Source organism: Populus euphratica, unplaced genomic scaffold (assembly GCF_000495115.2).
Source record: "Populus euphratica unplaced genomic scaffold, PopEup_1.0 scaffold1487.1, whole genome shotgun sequence".
NCBI lineage: Eukaryota > Viridiplantae > Streptophyta > Magnoliopsida > Malpighiales > Salicaceae > Populus > Populus euphratica.
Genome location: NW_011501343.1, coordinates 27,597 through 36,921, shown reverse-complemented (window position 1 = coordinate 36,921; position 9,325 = coordinate 27,597).

The following is a 9,325-nucleotide window of genomic DNA, read 5'->3' as shown; positions in this document are numbered from 1 at the left end:
GGGCTTCTTTGTTGTTGCTATAATTTGGACTTGATAATGGCCTTTTTAGATCTTGGGCTCCATATGAAAGTTGTAGGCCTATGTCGTACCTTTTCATCCATATAAAGTAGACCTAAATCTAAGATCTATAGCTCCAGATATGACCTAATTACCAAATAGTGTTCCGGTTTGGATTGCACCGACATCTCTTTTCGAAGTTTAGCCATCTCTTTGTCCTTTCAATTTAAGTTCTTAAATTCATCAATCAATCCTTTCATTTATGTGATAGGCCTGCATTTAAAATGAACATTTACCATAAATTAAAGGTATCTTATATTATTATAAACATGCTTTAGTTAAGGAGTTATTGATACTTTAAGTGCAAAATGATGATATAAAACCATGATAAAAATGCAGTTTTAAGTACTAATCACACCCCCAAAACTTGACTACCTCCTAAAAATACAGCTATTGACACACCTCCCATTAACCCAAGACTGCCTCCCCCATACACTAAATGAATCTTTCTCTCAGCTAGCACTTAACCAAGATGATTTGTTGATTCTAAAAACTCCTTTTCTTTCCCAGGACTAGATCCACCAAAAACACAAATATTTCTTATATGATGACCTGAGAAACTTGTCATTTCTACACACTTCTGTATTTGTTGAATGTATGAGTTGAGTAGAAATAAAAGGAAGGAAGAGAGGGTTTTATAGATGAGAAATTAGAAAGACAATCATAACACCTATATGTAAGCCAGCTAGAGTCTCACACACTCTCTCTCTTTATTTATTTATTTACTTTTGAAAAAGCATGTGTATGTACAAGTAGTTGTGATTGTGGCTCACATCTGCCCTTGGTTTTATGTCCAAGAACGGCTTAAACGCCCTTTATGGGTCGGGGATAGGTGCTTGACCGCTTTTTATGATCGGCTTGTTTTAACTCGCAAGTGCACGAGTGTGCGATGTAGCAATTAACTCGGTAAGATCGAGGTCATATCCACAGAGAGCTAGATCTGGAAATTAAGCTAAGTAACAAAAAAAAAACTCAAGAGAAATTAAATTAACAATAACTTGGTTGAAAATAATTGATGGATTTGTTTTCAAAGATAAAAAAAATGTAAATAGATTTTAAATGACAAGAAAAGTAAGTCTTGGTCCAAATCAATTTTAATGGTGATGTATTGGTGATTTCTTCAACATATATAAGATAACTCAACCTAATCTCAACGATGATGATATTAGATCGGGAGATATTACAATGAAGATTAGAAAGATGAAGATTGATTATTGCTTAAGAATGAACTAGTACTTTCATATTAAGTAAGACATTGAATCAAGCAATCTCTATACCAAAACTAAAGTTTGTGCATAAAAATTCAAGATTATAACATTACCTAAATGATTTCTAAAATTTCTTTACAATAATAAATCATTCATGAAGAAAATAAGAAGATAAACATTAAGATTCATTCATATCCTAAAGAACTCACCTCAATCACCATTATCCTTGATTTGGATCCAAGAAAGAGTTTAGCCAACCATGATTATATATAAGAACACTTCAATAAACATGAAAGAACTTCAATCCAACTGAAAAAATAAGTTTTACAAACTAAAGAACCGAAATCTATAAAGAAGAACACAATACAATTTCAGAAAAAATTCGGACACAAATCTGACTCTAACTTTGGACAGCAATTCGACCCTCTTAGAAGCTTTTTTTGGAGAAGTCTATTAGAGACATATTTATAGGAAATTCTGTCACCTTTCCAGATCATTAAAGAACAGCTCATTTGGACACCTGAGTCAAAAGTTATGGGCAAAACACCGAAAGGTGTTCTGAAAAATCAAATCAAGACAGCTTTACAACTACTTTGGTGCACGTTTTTCTTCCTCATTTATGAGGTGTCTCCTTCTTCTTTTTGACCCAAAATAATGTTAAAATATCCCCTCCAGCTTTCCATCCATGTGCTTGCCTTCTTGGATCAATGGATTACCCAAAATAAATCAATTGTTATTTGTTGTGTGGACATGTAAGATCATGGATTGTGTTTGGGTTGGTTTGAAGGTTGATTTGGGGTTGATTTAGGGCTGATTTGGGGCTGAATTTGGGCTGAATTTGAGCATCAAATAAGTATACAAATGTACTTATTATTTGGGCTAAGATTGACATTGAAACCTTGAGTGTTTAATGGTTGAAGTTTGCACACAACATAAGGCAAGTTTGGGCTTGAAATAAATCATATGATATTCTTTTCTAGAATTGGAATAGAATTGATTTTTGGGAAAAATTTGGAGCACTTATTTGAACCAAGATTTGCTTCAATCTTCAACTAAATGTCTCTTCAATTCTTTGTTCTGAATTCCGACGTTGAATTTTCTGAATTAATTCATTTAAGCTCCAAAAACCTATCAAAACATTAAAACAAACTTCATTACTAAAAAAACACATCAATTATTATAAAAACAACCAAATAAAAACAATAAATACATATGTAAAATAAGAGACTTAATGACACTTTTGATGCACAATCAATAGGCTTCCCATCTAGTTTTCTTAAAAACTGGCAAATAGTGTCTTTTTTAGTCAGATTCCCAAGACTAAGTCGATCATGTTGTTTATGAAATAGTGGCCATAAATCATGAATTACACGATGCACATCTCCACTAGGATGCGTCTCAAGAGTCAATAGAAGATTATCTAAAGACTCCTTATTCAGGCCATCCTTAATGAATTGTATTTTATCTTCACGGTTTATAGATATCATTTCCAAAGAACGACATTGTGTATTACAAGTCCATCTAGCACATCATGACAGACTTCTAGTCGTTTTGCACGATGTTTCTTTGCAAAAGTGCTTTTACCTGTTCCAATTATGTGTGAAATGAAGGAATTAGAGGACTCACCTGATAATCGGACCTTTGCTTCAATCAACTAGCGAATATCTTCAGGAATTCCATGATTCATTAACAATCTCAATCTTGCACATCTAGCACGGTAAATTTTTGTAATCGCATTCTGAGACAGAGCGGGAAAATACTTTTTCATTTTTTCAAGATTAGTGTCCATTTTCAAATGAGAATTGGAAGAGAGATTCAAAGAATTGCACAAATATAACACAGATATCAGTTATTATGGGAAACTGAAAGAACCGACTTAAGTCACGGAGTACCATTGTCCGCCATTTGACCGGGGTGAGAGAAACTAGCAAAAATCACTAAAAAAGAAACACAAAAACAATGTGAGAAAAACAAAATAATCAGCCTTTATCTACAAGATCATTCCAACCAGTTGATTCATTTTCTCTAGGAAAATTATCAAAGTAAGCTTTCAAATGATGTCCATTTTCCTTAAAATCATTGTCATTCATTGAATTCTCAATATCACAGGCCCCATAAGGATTGCTCCATCTTGGTCTTAGCTCTCTAGGGAATGCATAGAGTTGAGAATTATAAAACAAAACTTTTTGACCGGTATCAACTTTTTGACAATTTTCACAAGTTTTGCAGAATGCATGCATGTCCTTGAACATGGTAGGCCAATAAAATCCATTTTGAAAGATTTTTATAGCTGTCTTTTTTTAACGAGAAATAACTTCCACATGCTTCAGAATGACAAAGTTTAATGACACTACTTACCTCATTGTCGAGAATGAATCTTTGAAATATTTGATCAGGATAATATTTGAATAAGTTAGGGTCATCACAATAAAAAGTCTTCACTTCGTTCAAAAACTTTTCTTTATCTTGAGTACTCCAATCAGCTGGCAAATCTCCTAAAGCAAGAAAATTGATATTTTTATCATACCAAGGATTGGACTAAGAGAAAGTAAGGATTCATTAGGAAAGTAATCATCGATTGGTGTGATGTCAGATGTCGAATCTGTTGTCAGTGTTGACAAAAGATTCGCATCAACATTTTTGGTGCTTGTTTCATTTGTGATTTCTTCCTTAGAATAAATCATTTGCAAATCTTCAGATTCATCGAACTCATTTTTACTTAAAGTAGATTCAAGTTGATCTTAAATTAATTCGTCAATATGATCTACTTCTTGTAAATCATTATCATCTCCAGGTTGCTTGTAAATGTTGAAAATATTCATCTCCAATGTCATGTTTCCAAATGATAGCTTCATCAGTCCATTCCTACAATTAATCAATGCGTTAGAAGTTGCAAGAAACGGACGTCCTAAAATAACAGGAAATGAATTACATGCTTCAACAGGTTTTGTGTCCAAGATAACAAAATCCACAGGATAAATGAATTTCTCGACTTGTACTAACACATCTTTAATTATTCCTCTAGACACTTTTATAGATCTATCGGCAAGTAAAAGAGTTATAGAAGTTGGTTTTAACTCACCTAGATTGAGACTTTGAAAAACTGAATATGGAAGTAAATTCACACTAGCTCCAAGATCAAGTAAGGCTTTTTCAATTTTATGCTCTCCAATAAAGCAAGAAATTGTAGGACAACCAGGGTCTTTATATTTTAAAAGCATTATTGTTCTGAAGAATGGCACTTACTTATTCAGCTAAAAAGGCTTTCTTTTTCACATTCAGTTTCCTCTTCACAGTGCATAGATCTTTTAAAAATTTAGCATAGGAAGGAACTTTTTTAATAGCATCCAACAAAGGTATATTGATCCTTACCTGTTTGAAAGTTTCAAAGATTTCAGAGTTGTGAATGACTTTCCTTTGTTTGATCATGGCTTGAGGAAATGGAAGTGCTGGCAGAGAATCAGTCTTTTCTTTGCAATTTTCAGATTCAACCCCCTCCTTACCCTCAGAGATTGACTCATCATCTTTCTCATAAGGTTCAAGAGAGGGTTTTTCAATAACCTTACCACTACACAGAGTAGTGACTGATTTGACTTGATCTATGTGTTGGCTTCCGGAACTACTTGCATTTGCATTGTATTGCCCCTTGGGATTTTATTGTGGTTGAGATGGAAACTTACCTTTCTCTTGGAAACTGAGAGCAGATGTCAATTTTGCAAGAGTATCTTTAAAATCTGTCATGTTTTGAGCAAATTGAGTATTGATTATCTCTTGCTTTTCAATGAATGCATGCAATGTTTCCTCAAGATTTCTTCTAGAAGGTGGAGCATAAGGAGGTGCATATCCATGAGAATTTTGGAAACTATGGTGTGCTTGAAATGGTGGTTGTGAAGTTTGTACATTGTTGTTCTCACTCTTCCAACTGAAATTTGGGTGATTTCTCCAACCAGGGTTGTATGTTTAGGAGTATGGGTTGTGGTTGGGCCTTTGGAAATTATTTAAAGCATGGGCTTGTTCATGGAGACATTCCTTAAAAGAAGGCAAGGTTGGACAATCGTTGGTTGAGTGTTCATTTGTTTCACATATTTGACACACAATGTTTTCAACAGATTTTAATTGACCACTCTTTTTCAATTCTAGTGCCTCGACTTTTCTAGCTAAAGATGCAAACTTGGCTTGAAGGTCATGATCTTCCCTAAAGTTGTACATACCTCCACTAAATGTATAAGATTGAGTTTTTCTCGGTGCCTCATAAGTACCTGCGGTGTCTCAATTTCGAGCATTTTCAGCTAACAAGTCTAAGTACTCCATTGCTTCATCAGGGTCTTTATCTTCAAAAGTTCCATTGCACACCAATTCAACCATTTGCCTATCTTTAGGTGTTAACCCTTCATAGAGATGTGAAACCAATCTCCATGTTTCAAAACCATGATGAGGGCAAGTACTAAGCAAGTCTCGATACCTATCCCAACATTGGTAAAATGTTTCTCCTGGTTTTTGGTAAATTATTATATGTGTTGCAGACCTCCTCAAATTCCCTTAAATGCAAGTATGGATTTTCCAATTCTAAGCCATGAAAAGAAGGTAAAAGTTGAATAATACCTGGTTTAAAATTAAAATGAGATGCATCGGGAGAAAAAACTATGCATGATGGTGCACTTGTTCTTGTGGGATTCATGTGGTCTCTAAGTGTTCTAACACGGTTATTCTCATTATTCTCATTATGAAGTGATTGATTATCTGTTTTGGCCATATTTTCTGAAAATGATGAGGATACCCTACAAAGTCTAACACTTGATGTACGTGACCACACTCTCATGCACGTGTAGGAATAGAATAAAAGGAAGAAGAAAACAAGAGAAGAAGAAACAAGAGAAAAGAAACAAAGTTATATACAAGAAAAGTGAAAAGAGAAAATAAAATAACTATTATAATTTATACAAGAACTTACCTCCCCGGCAACGGCGCCAAAAACTTGACACGACTAAAAGGTTGATGTCTTCTCCCAAGTGCAGGAGTGTCGAAGTAATAAAAAAACCCGGCAAGACCGGGGTTGAACCACGGGGAGGTTAATTGTACAAATTATAAATAACAATAATACAACAACAATAGCAATAACAATAACAATAATAATAATAACAATAATAATAATAAAGAAAAAGAAGGAGAAGAAGAAGAAGAAGATGAGAACTTTGAGATGGAATATTAACGTAAAAATTTAACAACGATAACAATAAATGTCAAGGTTAGAGATTCCACTAATGGTATGTCAAACAAGTATAGTATAAAATCTTATTAGTCAATTGGAAACCACACGCAAAGGAGGTTTCAATCAGATTATAAATTGTTAACATGATTACATTAGTCATCTTATCCAATTAATGCTAATACTTGTAAATCTCGTCAAGCATTCATGATTATAACTTATGTTAACAACAAATCAAGTTCCTTTCATAGCTCAGGTGTCAATCAAGTTCCTTTTTATAACTTATGTTAACAACAAATCAAGTTCCTTTCCGAGTTCAGGTGTCGGTTATACCATACAGTATGAACTATGAAAGTGTCAAGCATTTGTTGTACCAAGTGTTATACAACATAAATCAAGATTAGTCATTTAACAAGTAAAGTATTAAAGAGTGAACAAGATAACAAATACAAAACATGTTAGTATCAAACATTAAAGTCCATATTGAGTTTACACTATACTTATTCTTACACCATTAGTGTAACCTTTTCACCTTGACATAATAAATTTAGCTAGACATAATGAAAGAAATAAAAATAAATAAACAAAATAAGAACATAAATAAGATAAAAGTTAACTAAGTAAAGCAAAGGAAATGAAAGGCATAAACTTGATATTAATGAAAACAAAGCATAAACATTACAAAAAATACAAAGAAAGAAAGCAAGAGCATGATCTTGATCTTCTCTTGTCTACCCAAAACGTCATTGATAACGTCAAAATTAGAGCCACTTGAAAACATAAAAGTTGTAGGTAATTGTCTCAGCTTTCTTGTGTAAAACATTCAGCTCGTTTGGACTTCTAGAACTTCAGATATGGCCAAAATACTAAGCAGTGCTCGGGCTGGAGGATAGCTTCGGGCTTCTTTTTTGTTACAATAATTTGGACTTGAAAATGGCATTTTTAGATCTTGGGCTCCATATGAAAGTTGTAGGCCTATGTCTTACCTTTCCATCCATATAAAGTAGACCTAAATCTGAGATCTATAGCTCCAGATATGACCCAATTACCGAACAGTGTTCCAGTTTGGATTGCACTGACATCTCTTTTCTAATTTTGGTCATCTCTTTGCCCTTGCAATTTAAGTTCTTAAAGTCATCAATCAATCCTTTCATTTATGTGATAGGCCTGCATTTAAAATAGACATTTACCACAAATTAAATTTACCATAAATTAAAGGTATCTTGTATTATTAGATATATTATTATAAAACATGCTTTAGTTAAGGAGTTATTGATACTTCAAGTGCAAAATGATGATATAAAACCATGATAAAAATGCACTTTTAAGTACTAATCAAACAACTAAGGGAAAGGGATAGTATATAATTTGAAAAAAAAAAGCAAAAAAAATAATGATAATAAAAATATAGTTAAGTTTGGTTTTGTAGCCTCCCTAACATAAGCAATTAAGCTCGAATGGGTATTTTAACACCTAATACCATAAAGTTAACTGACTTGGGAGTTATTGGCCCAATGCTTGTTACATGGGTTAAGGAGAAAAACTTAAGGGAATCAAACATTGCATTATTTTTGTATTAGTATCTGCAACCCAAGTTACTAAGCTCGTAGGGGTATCTCAACACCTAATACCCTAAGACCATCTGGTCTAGAAGTCACTAGCTGAAAGCTCATTACATGGATTAAAGATACATCATGTTTTAAGTTATATGACATGAGTTAAAGATGCATCGTGTTTTAAGTTATATGTATATATATTAAAAAAATAATAAAAAAAGAAAAAAAAATAACATTAAACTCAATCCAAGGAAGTTAACCTTAAATATTAAAACAAAAATTTTGTTTTCTTCTAAGAAAAGCCCCATAACTATGTGTTGATATATTGAGCACAAAAGAAAGATTTATTAATATCTTGTTTAAGAGGTATTAAACAGATATATAAATTTAATGAGAGTTTGTTTATCTGGATAGATTAATAGAAATTAAATGATGAATATCTTGCTTTGTGAAATTCATAAATTATTTTTCTATTTTAATGCTTTAATTACTAGGGACTATTAATAAGCTGATTGGGGGGGGTGATTAGTACTTAAAAATATATTTTTATCAAGGTTTTATATCATCATTTTGCATTTGAAGTATCACTAACTCCTTAACTAAAGCATGTTTTATAATAACATATCTAATAATATAAGATACCTTTAATTTATGGTAAATGTTTATCTTAAATGTAGACCTATCACATAAATAAAAGGATTGACTGATGAGTTTAAGTACTGAAATTGAAAGGACAAAGAAAGGGCCAAACTTAGAAAAGAGATGCTGGTGCAGTCCAAACTGAAACACTGTTCGGTAATTGGGTGATATATAGAGCTGTAGATCTCGGATTTAGGTCCATTTTATATGGATGGAAAGGTAAGACAAAGGTCTATAAATTTCATATGGAGTCCAAGATTTAAAAAGGTCATTTTCAAATCTAAATTGTAGCAACAACGAATAAGTCAGAATCTATCCTACAACCCAAACACTATTGAGTGTTTAGCCCATATCTTGAGTTGTAGAAGTTCAAATGACCTCATTGTTTTTTCTTGGAAAACTAAAACAATTTCCTAGAACTTTCATGGTAGAAGTGGTTCGAATTCTGACGTTATTAATGATGTTTTATTCAAACAACAAGATAAAAATTGTCACCAAGACAAGATATGGCCACTCACTCATCAATTATTTATCAAATCAATAGTTTTAAATTTTGGCCTATAAAAGGAGGCATTTGCCATGCATTTAGGCATCTTGGTTTCCAGATCAAGATCATGCTCTTCCTTTCTCTCTTTGTATTTTTGTAATGCTTAAGTTTT